The sequence below is a fragment of the Mobula birostris genome, chromosome 23, assembly GCF_030028105.1.
Source record: "Mobula birostris isolate sMobBir1 chromosome 23, sMobBir1.hap1, whole genome shotgun sequence".
NCBI classification, from domain to species: Eukaryota; Metazoa; Chordata; class Chondrichthyes; order Myliobatiformes; family Myliobatidae; genus Mobula; species Mobula birostris.
Window position 1 is genome coordinate 52,208,334 of NC_092392.1, and position 19,806 is coordinate 52,228,139.

General features: G+C 39.9%; 1 protein-coding gene across 3 annotated transcripts in view; it reads left to right on the forward strand.

The window, feature by feature from the left end:
- pde3a (phosphodiesterase 3A, cGMP-inhibited) overlaps positions 1-19,806 on the forward strand; it is a 538,978-nt gene that overhangs the window by 58,588 nt on the left and 460,584 nt on the right. The gene's annotated exons all lie outside the window — the stretch shown is intronic.

A 19,806-nucleotide genomic window follows, 5' to 3' on the forward strand; every position in this document is an offset into this window, starting at 1 on the left:
TTTTCCTTTTAAGTGATGCCCACATTAAAGCTACTTTGTTTAAATTGAGGGATTAGTGAGATTACATAGTTTCTTACAATCAGTGAATAAAATATTCCAAATATATTGAGTACTATTTACAAAGAGATTCATGCAAATAGAGTGCCTATAAAGAGTATTCCCCCACCTGCCCCCAGAAGTTTTCATGTTTTATCATTTTACAACATTGAATCACAGTGGATTTAATCTGTCATTTTTGACACTGATCAACAGAAAAAGAATCTTTCATTTGAAAGTGAAAACAGACCTCTACAAAGTGATCTGAATTAATTACAAATATAAAACATAAAATAATTGATTGCATAACAACTCACCCCCTTTAATATGACACAACAAATTATCACTTGTGCAGCCAATTGGTTTTAGAAGTCACATAATTAGTTAAATGAAGATCTGTTCTTGGAGAGCTGTGTGCAGTCAAGGTGTTTCAATTGATTGTAGTAAAAATACACCTGTATCTGGAAGGTCCAGCTGCTGGTGAGACAGTATCCTGGCAAAAACTACACCATGAAGACAAAAGAACACTCCAAGCAACTCCACAAAAAAGGTAATTGAAAAGTACAAGTCAGGAGGATGGATACAAGAAAATTTCCAAGTCACTGAATATCCCTCGGAGTACAGTTAAATCAATCACCAAGAAATGGAAAGAATATGGCACAGCTGTAAATCCGCCTAGAGCAGGCTGTCCTCAAAAATCGAGCGACCTTGCAAGAAGAGGACGAGTGAGGAGCCACCAAGAGACCCATAACAACTCTGGATGAGTTACATACTTCAGTGGCTGAGATGGGAGAGACTGCGCATATAGCCATTGCCCGGGTCTTTCACCAGTCACAACTTTGTGGGAGAGTGGCAAAGAGAAAGTCACTATTGGGAAAACAGCTCACATGAAATCTTGGCTACAGTTTGCCAGAAGGCAGTTGTGTAATGAAGAATGAGAAAAAATTTCAGTGTGCAGATGTGCAAAGCTGAAAGAGACCTATCCACATAGACTCAAGACTGTAACTGCTGCCAAAAGTGCAGCTACTAAATACTGATGAAGGGGTGAGTAATTATGCAATCAATTATTTTGTGTTTAATAATTGTAATAAATTTAAATCAATATCTAGAAATTTGTTTTCACTTTGATGCAAAAGGCTCTTTTCTGTTGATCAGTGTAAAAAAAAAGCCAAATTAAATCCACTGTGGTTCAATGTTTTAAAACAATAACACATGAAAGTTTCGGGGTGGAGGGGAATACTTTTTATTATCTCTGTAGGTTAAAAAAATGTAACACTATGTCACAACTTGATTTATTGGATTTATGTATAGAAGTATCTCCAGACAACCTTTGCTATTGACAGAAAAACGCCTTACTTTCATCTAATTTAATATGCAGTTAGATTGTCATAAATTAAATGAATGAATAGTTTGTTCACTGACAGAACCCTCTTAAGATTTCTTTGTGTGAAGCTTTCAGGGGATACCAGGCCCTATTGTTTTTGTAGCCTATATACCTGGGTGGACAGAGTTCTTCCTCCCCGGTTTAGATGAGAATATGCTTGGAAAGTCAGGAAGGAACTATGCTTTTGTATTTCTGTTTGAGCTTCAGAAAGACCAGAAGTGATTCATAGCCAATTGAATACTTAAGAACTAGCAGTGATTTTTACATACACCTGCCAGGGTGGGTAAGGGTCTATGTTTAACATTTCATCTGACTAGTTCATCAGTATGACGTGAGATTCCTCATGAGGGGATCAGAGGTTGAGAGGGTCACCAACTTTAAATTGCTCAATGTTATCATTTCAAAGGATCTGTGCTGGGTCCAGCAAAAGTGCCATCACAAAGAAACGACAACAGCGCCTCTACCTTCCCAGAAGTTTGCGAAGGTTCGGCATGACATCTAAAACTATATTTTGGTTGGCCTGGTATGGAAACACCTATGCCCTTGAACAGAAAGGCTTTCAAAACGTAATAGATCTGGCCAGCTCATTACGGGCAAAGCCCTCCCCGCCATTGAGCACATCTACACAGAGTGCTGCTGCAGGAAAGCAATATCCATCATCAAGAAACCCCCACCCCAGCACCCAGGCCAAGCTCTCTTCTCACTGCTGAGAACAGGAAGAAGTTACAGGAGCTTCAGGACTTACACCACCAAGTTCAGGAACAGTTACATTGGACAACAAAGATTTTGCTTCCTGAATACTTTTGGGTGTATCTTATGGATTTTGAGCTGCTGATCATGAAAATCACCATGAAATTTCCCTTATCAGGCACAATTTTTCAAATTCCCTGTATTTGTTATTTTAATTCATAATTCAAGTCAGAATAACTGATGCCAAGATTAAGGGAGGCAATTTTGTTTGTCCACCTATCAAACAGTTCATCAATGATAGGCAATTAGAAAAACTTCTAGTGGGACCGGAGAAAATTGCATGGAAGGTATTCAAGGATGTTGATGAAAATTTTCTTGACGGCTACAGAGCACCAGACTATGTGCAACTGGTTGATAAGATGCTTCATGGTTTTATATGGTGACATATATGTGCCTATACATTGATAATATATTTACTTTGAACTTTGATGAGCGTGCCAGTTAGAATTTGCACTCAGCTTTCTGAAGTGTATCTGTGTTATGCTGCTCCATGACTCTGTTAGTGGAACTTGAACCTACAGCCTCTCATGCGAGACCTTTTCCCATGGTAGCAGAACCAGTCATCCATAGAAAACCAATTGGTGTGGCAGAAAAAATGCCCATTGCCTGTAATGAGCACAACAAGCAGAATGTTTGCTTCTTGTAACTGGCATTGCAGGCAGAATGTGTGTTGCTTCCTTTAAATGGGATGCTGTTGAGAAAATGCCTGCTTTCCGTCCATTTCATCTTAAACAAGTTAATGATCTGTCAGTTGGTTGTGGGGTCCAGAGTGACAGAGCAATTGTTCAATTAGCAAAGAATTGAACAATTGACCTGTCATTCTGTACCCCGAGTTTCCAACCTTACCATTGCATTGAATGTACTGTTGTTGTGACGTGATGTGAGAGTATATCTCAGTTAGCCAGAAGCCTGTTTTCACTTCAAAGCAATCTGTCAGCTTTAAGTATAGAACCTCCTCCACCTTGTCTTCTTACTTACTTCACAGATCCGTAACTCAACACTATGTTGAGGCAAGTCTATGTCGAGCACTGGGGTTAGTAACTGGAATCATAAGAGCTATAAAGTCTCACATCTATGGCAGAGCTAATTTCTAGGAAATTTATACCAAAGGTCTCCTCTCTTGCAACTTGGTAAAATAGGTTTTTCTCCACTTTGCTTTCTTATTTCCACCATTATGCAATGCAAATCAAATGTATTTCTCACCAATATTTTTGTCTTCCCGCACAGTACCCTGTATAACCTAGAGAGTCAATGTTTTGAAAGATTGCACATGTTCTTTGCATACAGTAGCGTCGGGGACTGGGCTGGAACTAGAGCTTTGCCCCATTCTGGATTTGCTCACTTGATTTACCTTGCTCGGATCCTGTGAAGAGTTTCCAAAGGATTTACTATTGAGGGAGTAAAGAGGTTTCAGTTGTACTGTGATGCTAGTTTGTTGTTTTTGAACTGGCTTTAGTGGAAGTTTTGCATGTGAGGAAGTCATTAGATTAATAATTTTTTTTTTAAGTAACTAGCTGTAACGGGGAGAGTTGATGCCAGTCCTGGGAACTATCTAACATGGAAGTGTACAAATGCTCAAACACTCTTCTCTTCCTGTATTAGCGCCATAAGAAAGATGCGTGTTTATAAAATGATTTGTCATATCCTCAGGAGAGCACAAAGTGATTCATGACTAAATAATTACTTGCTTTTGTACCACAATTGCTGAAACGATGTCAGCAAATATCACACACTGAGGTTATGTGAGTTGCAGATGAGTATCCAGGTAAATTGTTGTTTTGATGGAATTTGAAGAAAGAATATTATTCTTCATATTTTTTTAAATTGTACTTTAGGATATATTTTGTCTAACAGAACAGTGCAACATTTTAGCTCTTGTCTAAGAACAGTTGCAAGCAAATAAACAATGATGTAGATTTTTGTACACATCATTAATGACATCAGTTCATCGTATCTATACTGACTTTTATCTTGAGTAATTTTATCATGAAGTTGTATAAGATGTTAGTGAGGCATAATTTGGAATTTGTGTGCCGTTTTGGTCATCTACCTACAGGAAAGATGTAAACAAGACTGAAAGAGTACAGAAAAAAATAAAAGGATGTTGCTGGGTTTGGGGGGCCCAAGTTATAAGGAAAGACTGAATAGGTTAGGACTGCATTCTTTCGAATGTAGAAGATTGAGAGGAGATTGGATAGAGAGAGATGCAAAATTGAAGGGTATAAATAAGGTAAATGCAAGCAGGTGTTTTCCACTGAGGTTGGGTGTGACTACAACCAGAGGCCATAGGTTAAGGGTGGAAGGTGAGAAGTTTAAGGGAAACTTCTTCACTGAGAGGGTCGTGAGAGTGTGGAATAAGCTGCCAGCGCAATCGGTACATACCAGCTCAATTTCAGTATTTAATAGATGTTTGGATAGGTACGTGGATGGTAGGGATACTGAAGGCTCTGGTCCCAGTGCAGGTTGATGGGAGTAGGCAGTTTAAATAATTTCAGAATGAACTAGATGGGCTGAAGGGCTTGTTTCTGTGCTGTACTTCCCTATGATCTATAACTTTAATCTACGAATAATCCATCTCTAAACTTACTGCCCAAGATTTCTTTCCATTTCCAACATTATTCTAATTTTTGTTTGATTCACCAAATCTGTCACAGCTTCACATAGGGGAAGTATAAAGGCTGTGAGTTGCTTTGTTCTGTGAAGATTTACTTAGAACTGCAAAATGTCCACAGAGTGATTGGGAAATCTGAATTATGGTATTTGCACTGTACGAATGAGGTTATGACTGACTTGTACTTTCAACAAGCTGTGGTTATTTTAATGTCATGATGTAGAAGTGTTGTTCTTTCCATGCCTTGATTGTGTTTTCACTTTAAAAGCACACTGAAAACATGCAAAAAGGCATCTAAAAAGAAAGAAACTTACATTTAGTGCAACCAGAGCTGTGTACTTGATGTACACAGGTCATTAGCTGTGTCACAAAATGTATTATTCAGGATCCATTTGTAAAACGCATTGGGAGATATTTCACACTGAAAGAAACCACAAGTCTGAAGTTCTTAGAAAACAAACATAGTTTAATGCACGCAAACCTAAAGGACGTCATTGTGGGGAGACTGAACAAATTCTCTGTTTGTTGCACACTGTACTAGAACAATATTGGCTCTTTTGCATACAAGATACCTGAATGCATTTACATGAGCTGAGAAGCAACAAGTTTGGGTGCTGAACTGGTCTAAAATGCAAATCAAAGCTCATTTTTCTGTGCATCAATGGCTCAATTTAACCTAATTCCGCCTCACCCCAAATTTAAAAGTGAGTCATTTATTTCTTTGATAATGCTTGCTTGTGTTAATCTGCTAATTTTGTGCTGTAATGGTTACCACGGATTGCTTTTAAATAGCAATTGGACCCTGCCTGTTTAAAATTCAGAAACTGGAAAAGCAACACTGAACGTTCTTTGTGAAGTAGCCTAAAACCCTTTGAATTTTCCAATTTCAGGGAACCCATACGTCCCATTTTTTTCCTTGCTCACCAGTACATGCAGGTTCTTTCTTCCTTTGTTCACCCTCTCTATTTCTCCCCCCTCCCCCATCTGACTCCATTTGCTCATCAATCCTAGCGTTCACTCAACCTCTCTCCAGCTTCTGCCTATTCCTCCCGCAAACTTCTATGTACTGGACATCTTTTCATAACAACACATGCTCCATTCCTGATACATAGTCTTGACTGGAAACATCAATACATTCCTTTTACCTCCATAGATGCTGCCTGACCTCCTGAGTTCTTTCAGCAGCTTTTTTTTGAGTTCCAGATTTCAGTATCTCTGGTCTCTTGTCTCCTGTTCAAAAGTTAATTCGTTTAAAACCTTGTGATTTTCATCTGGGCCTCAATACTGTGTTCAGGAATGGAAGAACAGGCAGATAAAAACTTCCAACACAAAAGTTCCAATCAATGAAAATTCTAATTGTAAGTCCAACTTCTGTTAAAGGTTTACAAAAGGCAGAAAGATGCGGTTTTTCCAATTTCTGTTGAAATTTCAGCTTATTTGCTGGATTTGAGGAGAAGTTGTGGTTTGGCCAATCTATTAATTCTTGACTTTTGGCTGCCATTAATAGCTTAGGGGAGAAACAGCACATGTTCAGCCCAAATCAATTTTCTGGTACCACATTGAAACTTCATGGTAATCATTAGTTATTTAAATCGAACTCGCCTTTGTCTCAGCTAGAGTTTGCTGAGATGGAAACTAAATTACAAACTGCTGATGTTGGAAATCTGAAATAAAAACAGAAAATGTTGGAAGCATTCGGCAGGTTGGGCAGCATCTGCAGAAACAGACACTGAGTTTGTTGAAGGGTCTTTGATCAGCGCATTAAGTCAGTTTCTCTTTCCGCAGATGCTGCCTGCACTGCTGAGTGCTTCCAGCAGTTTTGTTGTGGTACAGCATCTGCTTATTTAGGCTTATTCTGGTGGGAAAATGCCAGCTCAGATAACAAATTTCACAACTTATGCCAGCGATATTAAACCTGATTCTGATTTGTGCAATCCATTCGGAAAATCCAGATGAAGTCAATAGCATTGGCTGGATGCTTTATTTTTGAATCACTTCTCTCCACTTTCCCTAACTTAAACTTCACCATTCTATCAGTACTCTGAATTATGGCCTAATTGAGGCTATCCAGAATTAAGGCTAGAATCTGAACTTAGCTGGAGAGTGTATAGACTGGCTGCATGATGACCTGGTATTGGAACACCAATGTCTTTGAACAGAAAATTCTACAAAAGGTAGTGGATTCAGCCCAGTACATCATAGGTAAAGCCCTCCCAACTATTGAGCACATCAACATGAAATGCTGTTGTAGGAAAGCAGCATCCATCATTAGAGATCCTCACCACCCAGGTCATGATCTTTTCTCACTGCTGCCATCAGGTAGAAGGTGCAAGAGACTCAGGACTAGCACAACCAGGTTCAAGAACAGTTACTACCCCTCAACCATCAGGCTCTTGAACAAAAGGGGATAACTACACTCACTTTCCCCATTATTGAGGTGTTCCCACAACCAATGATCTCACTTTAAGGACTCTTTATCTTGTTATTTAATGTTCTCCATATTTATCAGTATTTATTTATATTTGGCTTTGCACAGTTTATCTTCTGCACTCTACCTGATCTTTCATTAATCCTGTTATAGTTACTATTCTATTGATTTACTGAGTACGTCAGCAGGAAAATAAATCTCTGGGCTGTATGTGGTGACATGTATGAACTTTAATAATGCAATTTACTTCGAAATTTGAATTCCGCTTTCTCTGAAATGTTGGTCTTCTTGCACATTAATCCTCAGAGCACATATGTTTCCGTAGTATCTCTTGACCAATGCTTCCTGCATTGACAGATCTTGTAGATAATTCTTTATTTCCATTTCCTGATCACAAGCTTACCAAGAAAAGGAGCATTTTCTATTGAGATGAGATGCTTTGCAAAGACGTTATCCATTAGTTTCTGGAGCAAAGTACAGGACAGTAGCCAGAATGCAGAGTACAAGTTACAATGGGAGATAGAAGAGGAATGTAAAAAGGCAATGTTATGATAGTCACAGGAAATTTCAATGTGCAGGTAAATTGTGAAAATCTGTTTGGTGCTGAATCTCAAGAGAAGGAATTTGTAGAATGTCAATGAGATGAGATTAAAAAAAAAGTAACAAAAGGCAACTCAAAAAGCCAAAAGAAGAGAAAAAGAAATCATGAAGTTAATGTAGCCAATAATATAAAAGAGGATACAAAAAGTTTTTTCAGGTATATAAAGAGTAAAGAGAGTCAAGAATGGATATTGGGCTGCTGGAAAATTACACTGGAGAGATAGTAATGGGAGACACAAAATTAATAAGTGTTTTATGTCAGTCAACACTGCGGAGGACACTAAAAGTATACAAAGTTCGAGAGTGTCAAGGGGCAGAAATGAGTGTAGGTGGTATTACAAAGGAAATGGTGCTCGAAAAGTTGAAAGGTCTGAAATTAAATAAGTCACAAGATAGTTACAGGAAAAAGCAGGAAAATGGCATTGAGAGGGATAATAAATCAGCCATGATGGAATGGCAGAGCAGACTCAGTGGGCTGAATGGCCTCATTCTGCTCTTATGGTCTTATGGAAAGTAATTTATATGGAAAGTAATTTATAAGTAAATGGACTCTTACATTGGTAGTAAACACGCACCATGCTAGAATCCCACACAAAAAGTATCAATAATTTTCACCCTGTTCACAGGAACCTTTTCCATTCTGTATCTTTATTTAGAGGTTCCATTAAGGGAAGTAGAAGCAACCTGTAACAAAATTTAGTTTTTGCGAAATACTGAGTCTCATAATTCTTAATATATACAAACTCTGTCTGCTATCACTGCCTTCGTTTAGAAGGTACAGTAGCCTTCAATCCCACAACACTAGGTTCAGGAACTGTTATTACCCTTCAGCTATCAAGTGTTGTATTTCTTTGTTCTAGTCTGCTCCCTTGCAAGAAAGTGAATCTCAGGGTAGTATATGGTGACATATATAGTCTGTACTTTGATAATAAATGTACCTTGAACTTTGAATTTTAAACTATTTTCTCCTTCACCTCACTGCTTTCTGTCTGGAGTCTTAGGGTCCTTTGTATTTGCATCATCTGAAGGGAATGGTTACTTTCCATAGGGTATTTGGAACATATTAAAGTTTCAGTTTCTTTTGCTACTCCTCCCAGAAGCAACTTGTCATCACAACTTTGGCTAAGAATGAAAACTAAAAGGCGCACAAATAAACCAACCAAAATGAGAAAACTGTGATGAAAATAAGCTTGATGACAAGATCACAATGGTATTGATATTCAATATTATTCACAGCATGCTGCTTTTTAGAGCTTTATTTTTTAATTGTTAAAGTTTACATGTAGATGTTCATTGGTCACCATTATTACCACTGTCACGTGTTTTAGAATTGCAGCACTAGGAAGCTTTATTGTAATCGAGTGCAATTCGGGTGTGGAGCATTTCCTTCCAGCATGTCTGCCAGAAAACATCTGAGTGTAAATTGCATTTTCAAAATTGAAACAGGCTGTTCGGCCCATCCTGCCCTTGCTGACCAAGATGCCATTCTAAACTAATTGCACCTCTCTCTGTCCTTTTCCTCGCATGTACCTTCCAAGTGTAAATGTTATTGTGTCTATCTTATCTGGCAGCTCATTCCACATATGCACTGCCTTCTGACTGAAGAAGTTGCCCTTTAGATTCCCATAAAATCTTTTCACTCACTGTAAACCTATGCCCTCTTGTGTTTAATTCCCCAGTCTAGGGTAAAGGGGAAAAGACTACATGTGTTCATCCAATCCATGGCCCTCATGATATAAACATGCAGAGGTCACTTCTCAAACTTCTACAAATGCATGAAAGCAGTTCCAAAAGTGGCATTTCATTGTGCCAAATGAGATGTTAAGTAAATATTTCACCTAGAGTGATACATATAAAGTGCTGGAGGAACTCAGTAGGTCAGGCAGCATCAATGGAGAGAAATAAGCTGTCAAAGTTTCATCCTGAGGCTCTTCAATAGGACTGCTACCACATGAAGCCTTGATGAGAGGTCTTGGCCTGAAATGTTGACTGTTTATTCCTCTCCATAAATGCCGTCTGACCTGCTGAGTTCCTCCAGCATTTTGTGTGTGTGTGTGTGTGTGTGTTAGTTACTCTGGATTATCAGTGTCTGCAGAATCTCTTGCATTAAGGATTTCATCTGCTTATTTTTTAAGCGGATGGAAGAGATCCTAGTGCACTGTTTGACAACGTGGAGTTGTGGTCAATATTTATTCCTCAACCCAAACATACTGGTCATTATTTCATTGCTGCATATGGCTCATTACATCCATAATAATAATCCGAACATACGGTTTTAACATCTTTTTTCATATTCAGAGGATGGAACTATATCTGCATGTTTTTTCCCCTTGTTTGAGAAAGGTAATAATGTAAGTTTGGATTTTGGGGCACTAACAGCAATAATTTCCCGTCATAAAGCAACCATGGATTGAGTAAACACTACTAAAATTGTTTTTAATGCTTTGTGTTCTGGGTAGCAGTTGATGGATGTTACACTGCTCATACTCTGATCAATTGGTTCTAAATTTACACAGTTCTGGAGGTTGGCTCACTATGGAGCTCAGTGCTAAAGGGCGGGGGGGGGGAATATTTCCACATTATCCTTCAAGCATGTGGCACAGTTGAATTAAAATCAAAATCATTATCACTGACATATGTCGTAAAATTTGTTGCTTACGTGTGGCTCCAGGACAGTGCAAGACAAAAAAATTACTTAAAGTTACAATAAAAAATAAATAAGAGAAATAGTGAGGTAGTGTTCATGAACCATTCAAAAATCTGATGGTGGAGGGGAAGAAGATGTTCCTAAAAAGCTGAGTGTGCATCTTCAGGCTCCTGTACTTCCGGCCTGATGGTTCGTAAGCCCAATCTGAACCATGAAAGTTGCTGAAGAAATGCGTATGTCTGCTGTTGAGATGAATGCATACTTGAAGGAACTCTGGTGGGGAAGCACAGTCTTGGTACAGTACCACATTCATCACCAGCAGAGGGCTACTTGCTTACAAGTGTTTACATTTTAGCTGGCTGTCTTGAGAGGGTTGGATTGTGTCAAGGGCCTGGTTACATATTCAGCACTGTAATGTGTACCACATGTGCATTGGATTTGCCTTTTGCAGGCTGCAGGGATGAAATATGGAAGGCTCCTCAGTTTATTTTTCCAGGTCACACTGTGGGCCCAGTGTGGTTGTGCATGGAAGTCTTTCATCATCCTAAACAGATTTTTCCTGCTGCATAGGCACAGAACAGATGGGACCTTTATTTACTGTTTTTTAGTTGGTGCAAAGTAGCTCAAGCGGTGCTTGTTTATTTTGCCTGGTGCACTAACAAAGTTTATGCTTGCTTTTTTCTGATTTTCCTAGATTAACACTGCCTTGTGTAATTGTTGTTGTCGACTTGTATAGCTTAAAATACCCAAATAACTGGAGTGAGTAAACATTGGTTTCTTGATTAAGGGGTTCCAACTCAAATCTCTGCCTTATTTGGCTTCAGAATTTCGCGGCACTTGCAGCTTTTAACACTTCGAGCTGTGAACAACAAAAAAAAGTATCATGGCTTACATGTACTTCGAGCTGGTCCCATCCCCCAAAGTGCAATCGCTCAGGCCAATTAACCACTGCCCCACTTGGTTGAAGTCTCCATCTCTTGAGCCAAAGTTAGAGAATCCATAGACTCGATGGGCCGAATGTCCTAATTCTGTCCCAAGTCTTATAAGTTTCTGACAAAATCTCTGGAGCTGTTTTCTCTGGACCAGTGTTGATGCTTCAGCGAGTAGTGTGAGGGGTACTGCTAACCCCTTTAACTAACCTGCTATTTCTCAGTCCTTTCCACTTAGAGCAACATGTCCCCTGCAATTCCCTTTGGAAGCTCTGTGTCACTGAAGAGCATTAGAGGGCTCTGCCTTGCGAGGGAGAGAAATAATTTGCAGAACTACTTCTAGATTTAGGCTGTCTCATTTTAAGTGTTGCCGTGGGAGGTAGTTCCGTGTTAGAGGGAAGAAGCAATTCAAGGATGGCCTTGTGGAAGGGATGCACTTCCCCACTGACCCTTGAAAGCCTGTGACAGTGACCATTCAAGGCAGAGAAGGAACAATCCAGATGGCATGGAGAACCTCGAGACCACGTATCAGGGAAGTACTGAAGTCTTTCGTAAGTGGTAGGTGGAGTGCATCACCTCTACATACTTGCCTGCCCCATCTGTCGAAGAGCCTGTGCTTGCCCCTTGTCTGCCACCTCAGTGCACACTGAACTGGAGATTCAGTAAAGCTCTTCAATCCTGCCAGAGTGCCTGAGTGGAAGAACTGTCCTGTTTTCAACTTCCCATCATCTGAAAGAACAAACGCAGTGTTAGAACAAACTTTTAATGGAACTGGAAGAAATAATAGTTGTGTGATCACTCGAGTCAGGTATGATGGTCCGCATAACAGACAATGCTTGTGTGTAACTCGATTTAAGGTGGGGAGGCTGAAGCATAGGGACCTTGACAGATCGGGCTCAGGATGCAGTGGCTTGGAATTAGATTAGATTAGGTTAGATTCAACTTTATTGTCATTATGCCGAGTACAGATACAAAGCCAATGAAATGCATTTAGCATCTGACCAGAAATGCAAAGAATAGTATTACTTACAAAATAACTTCGAATTTAAGAAGTGCTACAGCGCAGAATTATAAAAGTACTGAGACAGTACAACACGGATGTAATACTGCTGAGTGCTGTGATGAGAGGTTCAGCAGTGTCACAGCCTCAGGGAAGAAGCTCTTCCTGTGCCTGCTGGTGCAAGACGACTGGAGACCCTTCGCTGCTGCAGCCTTCCCCTGCCTTCACTACCATTGAGATGTGACATCATCTTCCACCAGCTGCACCATTGCGGTCTTGGTTGGAGCACTGTGTCGGGAACAGCCCCTGCTGCCCTTACTACCATGGGGTGACCCTACCAGTAGCTAAGCTCCAAGTGGCTAAACTCCTGACAGTATTGCTCTTGGGATCTCAGGAACTCACAAACCCCTCCACCACAACAAGGTGACGATGCTTGGAGAAGGAAATACAAGGGTAAAACCATCCCGGGCAGTGAGTGCTACAGACAGTATGTGGCTCCTTGCATCATACAATATGTTTCAAACAGAATGCCTTGATATGCGTAAATAAAACAGATAGGATAAGACATCCAAATATTTTAATAAACGGACTATATAAGGAAAAGTAGTCATCTGAAATATTTTGTAATTATCTTCTCTTTCTAAAAAGCAAAAGTCCATTAATATTTATACGGCAGAGGGGATTAAACCACTAAATAAAATCCTCACATTCAATTGAATGAAGGTTTCGGCAGAAAGAGTACTGAATTTCATTGCCTTTTGGTTGATATAACAATCAGTGTAATTCAAAATCTACAGTGCTGTTGTTGGCAAATAATGCTGAAGACCTTAAGATGCTTGCACTCCTTGTAAAACGAGAAGACTGAACAGCCATAAAAGTCAATATAACCTCAAAGGCTAATTCACTTTTTACAATGCCTTGATGAGGCCTTCTCTCAGTGACCTTTCCAGACAGTTGACAGATGGTAATTCTGTTCCTCCCCTCACTACACTCAGTGTACCAGTGATGCGTAGAGTGTGTTTAAGTCTGTTTCGACAAACCGCATCAATGTCAATTACAATGCAGTTAGCTTACAGCCTAGCAATGGTGTTTCTTGGTGAAACTTCAGTCACAGAACAAATGCCGTCTGAAATCAGAGGGCCTAACTCTGAAACAGAGAGACAGAGAGTGAGGTTGCCAACTCCCAATCCTCAGTAAGTGAGTTCAGCTTTGGTGCAAAGTTGCAACTGTTTAGGCAGTTCTTCGAGATCAAGTATGCATTTTGGGAGTGACATGTCAGGCAAGAAAATGACGTATGGTTTGCCTTGTGCAGTGAGTGAGTGTAGCTGCAGCCCATTGATGGTGATTTTAGTCTTTGTAAGGACACAAATGCAGATTTGTTTATCCTGCCAGATCTATGCTACGTAGTTTCTAAGTGTATTCTGACACTTCAATGAAATATCAACTGTTTATTCCCCTCCATAGATGCTGCCTGATCTGCTGAGTTCCTTCAGTATTGCTCCTGGCACGTTCTCTGTTACGACAAACTTCAGAAGTACTTCATTGTTTTGTAAGGCACTGTAGGGGACCCTGAGCTTATGAGAAGTGCTTATAAAATGCAAGCCATTTTAAAATCAGTGTTGAAATGATTCTTTTTATCATTCATGCCAGGAAAGCATTTTTAATTCCAGAGTAACTCTTTTATGTTAATATTAAAACTTTATTTGCAGTCACTGGGGCCCAGTTCATTAACAGCAGGAAATATTTTGCCTGGTATAAATGCTAGGAACTCGGGACTCTTGTCAGCCCAGTGGAAAAGGTTAGGTTATTGGGAAGCTCTCGTTGAGCAGGTCCCTCTCAGGTTAAACTGCTCATTCACCACCACCTCTAATGACTCTTCTGAACCCTTTGCACATTCACTTTCATCAAAGCCCTGATCACTGGTTGAGCATGTGTGCAGACAGTGTGAGAAAAGCATCATTTCAGTAACACCCAGGAGATAATGTTTGTCTTCACTGCTGAGTACAGTGGAATGATTATCTAATAACTACTACAAACATTACCTGACCAGTTTGGTTGTGCATCATCCAGACGGCATCCATGAAAGTCTGTCTACCACATTGCCTCTTGTGTAGCTATTTATTTGGAATGTGGAATTTGAGTATTTATATTGCACTAAGTGGTTCCAACAGTTTGCAGTAATTCAGGTTGGAACTCACCAAAACAATTTTAAAATTGGGACCTCCTTGTCTCACAAAGGCGCATTTGTCATTTACTTGCTTTCAGCTTATTACAGCTCGACCTGCACATCTCCCACACACACAGCTATTTATCTGACAGACAGCCATGGAGGTCAGATTAGCAGGAGGTAGATGGGAGCAGGAGGCATATGGTGGGAGGCGTTAGGAAGATAATGTAAAGGACCACATCTTTCAGGGAAGGGGGGGCATCCATCAACCCTCCTCAGAGCACATGGGGCAGGCAGATTGCATCCCATGGCCGTGGGTGGTCCTGGGTTCCTGCATACGTTTGTAACATCTGCCCTGCAGATAGAGAGATCTGTGAGTCGTAGTTACTACTTCACAAAAGCCTCAGTTTGTTCTGAGGGCCATCAACAATGAGGACTTATAGAAGTAAAAATTACAGTGGATGGTGTTCAATACAAAATAATGAAATCTAGGAAGGACACTCTAAATTACAGAGGCTGTCTTATGTTCCATGTTGTCTATATGTATGTCCACCCAGTGGCCAATTTATTAGGTATCTCCTGTACCTAATAAAGTGGCCACTCAGTCTATTTTTCTGCTCAGACCATCCACTTCAAGGTTTGATGTCACAAACAGGAGAAAAACCTGCAGATGCTAGAAATCCAAGCAATACATACAAAATGCTGAAGGAACTCAGCAGGCCAGGCAGCACCTATGGTACAGTTGAAGTTTTGGGTTGAAACCCTTCAGCAGGACTTGATGTGTTGTGTGTTCAGAGATGCTCTTCTGCACACCACTGTTGTAAGGTGTGGTTATTTGAGTTACTGTCACATTCCTGTCAGGCTGAATCGGTCTGGACATTCTCCTCTGACCTCTCTCATTAACAAGACATTTTCACCCATGAACTACTGCTCACTTGTTGCTTTTACTTTTTTTGCATGACTTGCTATAAACTCTGGAGACTATTGTATGTGAAAATCCCAGGAGATCAGTAGTTTGAGATACTCAAACCGCCCCGTCTGGCACCATCAATTATTCAAAGGTCAAAGTTATTTAGATCATATTTCTTCCTCATTCTGATGTTTGGTCTGAACAACAACTGACCCACTTGACCATATCTGCATGCTTTAATGCATTGAGTTGCTGCCACATTATTGGCTGACAGGATATTCGCATTAATAAGCAGATGTACAGGAGTACTTAATAAAGTGGCCACTGAGTGTACAAATACATTTATGTTTATAATACAAGTTGTAATTTGCAGCTTTGTACAAATTCTGCCAAATGATAAGTGATGCAGACTGTACACATCTGTAACATAATCTATGTGGCAAATAGGGTGGGACTTCATCGAGCAATTGGGCAGATGCATACAGTTCACCTACAATAAAGATGTAAAATAGATTTTCTACAAGACTATTTTCTTATTGTCTCATTTTAAATACAAACATAATTGTCTCAGTCATATCTGCTCCCAATGAGACGTGAAGTTCTATATATACTCTGGTAGAGTGTTTATCGAGTTCTGTGCTATTTCTAATGTTGGAGACCTGCATGTGATGCCGGATGGAATTTCTTCCCCCCCCCCAATTAATGAGTGGGCTAGTCGTGACTGAAGATTAGGGCTTGATGCAAATGCATTGTTAACTGTTGAAATATTGGAGGACCTGAGTTATAGGGAAAGTTTGGTAGGTTAGAATTTTATTCCCCGAAGTACAGGAGAATGAGGGGAGATTTGATAGAGGTATACAAATTGATAAGGGTAAATGTAAACAGGCTTTTCCCACTGAGGTTGGGTGAGAATAGATCACAGGTCAAGGGTGAAAGGTGAAATATTTAAAGGGAGCGTGAGGAGGGACTCCTTCACTCAGAAGGTGGAGCTAGTATGGAATGAGCAGCCAGTAGGAGTGATGGGTGTGGGTTCTATTTCAACATTTAAGAGAAGTTTGGATAATTATGTGGATGGGAGATGTATGGAAGACAATGGTCCAGGTGCAGGTTGCTGGATCTAGGTAGAATAATAATATGGCATGGACTAGTTGATCCAAAGAGCCTGTTTCTCTGCTGTAATGCTCTATGACCATGAATCTATGCCTATTTTTCTTGCAGTGATCTACCTTTGTCTTGCTGCCTTGTTGGTAGCAGTTCCTATTTAAGGTTTTTGTGTATGCATCACAGTGTGTACCCTTTACTCCAAACACAGGAGAAAGATGAGGCATAGTTAAGAAACGGATACAAAATGCAGGACCTGATCTGAATCTGATGAAGTGTTTTGGGCTAAAACACTGACTGATTATTCCTTTCCTGGGTTCCTCCAGCACTTCTGTTGTGTGTTGCTCTGTATTTTTAGCACCTGCAGAATCTCTTGTGTTTATAAGGCATGGCTAGAACTTTCCACACAATACACAGAATATTACTGCATTTGGAATTAATTTTTTCTGAATCTATTTTGAGTTTTAGTCCTTGGGATGTGGGGCTCCTGGGGGGAACCCAAGTATACATGCAGCAAAGGAGCAAACTCCAGCCCCGGAAGTTAGGATTGTATGGGCATTTTGGGCCGTGAGGCAGCAGCTCTATCAGCTGCATCATTTTAACTCAGGACCAGGAAGGTTGATCTGGATTCACTCCGCTTATGATGGATCCAGACTAACCTGAGAACCTCGGTCATCTGCATCTCAATTAGTGACAAGTCACTCTTGATGTTTTGACTCAAGTTTCTTTGATGTTGTGGTACTGTTTCATCATCAGATGAAAGGCTGAACTGGGTCCCTGTCTGTTCAGAGAAACTCAGCCAGGATTCTCCCTGGCATTGCAGTTAATATTTATCTTTCAACCAACACCACACACACAGATTAACTTGTCGTTTATTTCTGTTGGCTATTAGAACATAGAACATAAAACAATACGACACATTGCAGGCCCTTTGCTCCACAATGTTGTACCAGCCTTTTAACCTACTCTAAGATCAATCTGACTCTTCTCTTTTAATTAGTCCTCCATTTCTCCATCATCCATGTGCCCACCTAAGAGCTTTTTAAATGTCCCTAATGTATCTGCCTCTACCACCACCTCTGGTAAGGGTGTTCCACGCACCCAGCACTTCCTATGTAAAAAAAAAATCCAACCTCTGACATTCTCCTTATACTTAACTCCAATCACTTTAAAATCATGCCCCTCGTATTAGCAATAATCTGTAGAGAAACCAGGAACAGGAGTAGGAAAGCAACACACCCAAAATGTTGGAGGAACTCAGCAGGTCAGGCTGCATCTATGGAAATGAACAAGCAGTTAACATTTCGGCCTGAGGCCCTTCTTCAGGAGTAACAAACCTACCATATTTCCTTCTGTACAACAGGGACTTCAATTCAGAAAAAAGCAATTGTTTCATTGACTATAAAGGACCATTGGACACACAAAGTTCATGAAAGGTACTGTAAAAAAGCACATACTCAGTATAGTATATGGTGACATACATGTACTTTGATTGTAAATTTACTTTGACTATGTGTATCAGCAAGTAGCAGACACTGTTTAGGTATTTGCATCAATTCTGTAATCAAGAAGTTCATGCGTGTGGATGGATTGTAGGAAGTGAAGGGCTTTTTATAATGTATAGAGTTGGTGGATGCATTTTCATGCACTTTGGAAAATGTAACCCCGCAGCAAAACACCAATGTGTTTTTCAGCTTTCTTGACTTCGATGCAAAAGAAGATTGAACATAATAGAAAATGGGTTTTCAGTCTTTTGCCCAAGTTTCAAAGACCAGTGGCACTCCCTTCATCTCACTGGTAACTGTTTCTGTTCACGTCCATACACCCCAATAAAAAGAACAGAATTTCCTTTTTTTCCTGTCCCTTGAAAATAACTTTTAGGCTAACCAAGCTGATGGAAACAGTTAAATTATTCTTTTCACTAATTTAATCCCATTATTTGTCTTTTATATAAAAAGAACTGTTGGGTTAAGATGGTCGTGGAGTGATTATCTTTGTGGATTGGTAACTCAAGGACCAGGACTATAAATCTAGGAACTTATTAACACAGGCAGCTGTGGAAGCCAGGTCATTGGGTGCATTTAAAGCAGAGCTTGATAGGTTTTTGATTGGACGGCATCAAAGGTTATGGGGAGAAGGCTGGGGAGTGGGGCTGAGGCAGGGGAAATGGATCAGCCATTATTAAATGGCAGAGCAGACTTGATGGGTCAAATAGCCTAATTCTGCTCCTCTGTCTTATGGTCTTATGGAGACTGAGCTCAAATGCTGTCATGGCTACTGTGGAATTTCAAACAAGTCAGCTGTAATAATAGATTGTCAGAAAAGCCCATTTGGTTCAATAATGTCCTTGAAGAGAGTAATTCTGCTATCCTTACCCATTTTCTCCTATATGTAACTCCAAATCCACAAAATTTCAACTTACTCACCAATTAGTCCTAATATAGACAGCAGTGGATAGGGAATAAATGCTGGCATTGACCATTTTCCAAAACGAATAAATACCAAAAAAATCAGATAACGGCAATAATCTGTTCTGTAACCATGAATGGAAGAACTGTTACTGTTAGCTTTATCTTGCTAGGAAAAGGAGATCTTGCTTAATTGGTTGTGAACAGTAGCAAGTTCAACATACTACTGTTTACTAAGATCACTCATCTTAATCCTTACCTAGAAAAAGCACTTTACTTTTTTTCTATCTACAGTACCTCTATAACCCAGCAGCAATGATTGTTTTCCAGGATTATGTGTAAACAAATTATTAACCACACAAGGGCTGTTTGTACTACTCTGTGTTAATACGTTATTTTTGAGCAGATAGTCTTCAGAGCTTTGTATAGTTAGGTCAAAACTTGCTGCTGAAAAAACATTATCCCTGGCACCAAATTTACCAGAAATAAATGCAGATGATGACTTTAAGGACTGTGAAATAGTGGCTAACTATTTGCTGCAGCATGCCTGATATTAGCTCTGATGTTTGGTCTGGGTCAGGGCGCTGAGGAGAAACTGAAGATACTGGATTTGAAACCCTGCTTTAGTTTGGTACAGATAGCAGGTTTACACAGTTCCAATCTCCTTTTTGCAATTATTATTGCTTTCCTTTGCTCAATTCTAAGCAGAATATGATCTTGTGTTAGACTTGTGTCTGTGGTTGGGAAGTTCACATGGAAATCTATACTGTATTTATATGGAGTTTTGCAATACTGATGTAGATTAAGTTCTCTCTCATTGCTTCATTTCTGTTTT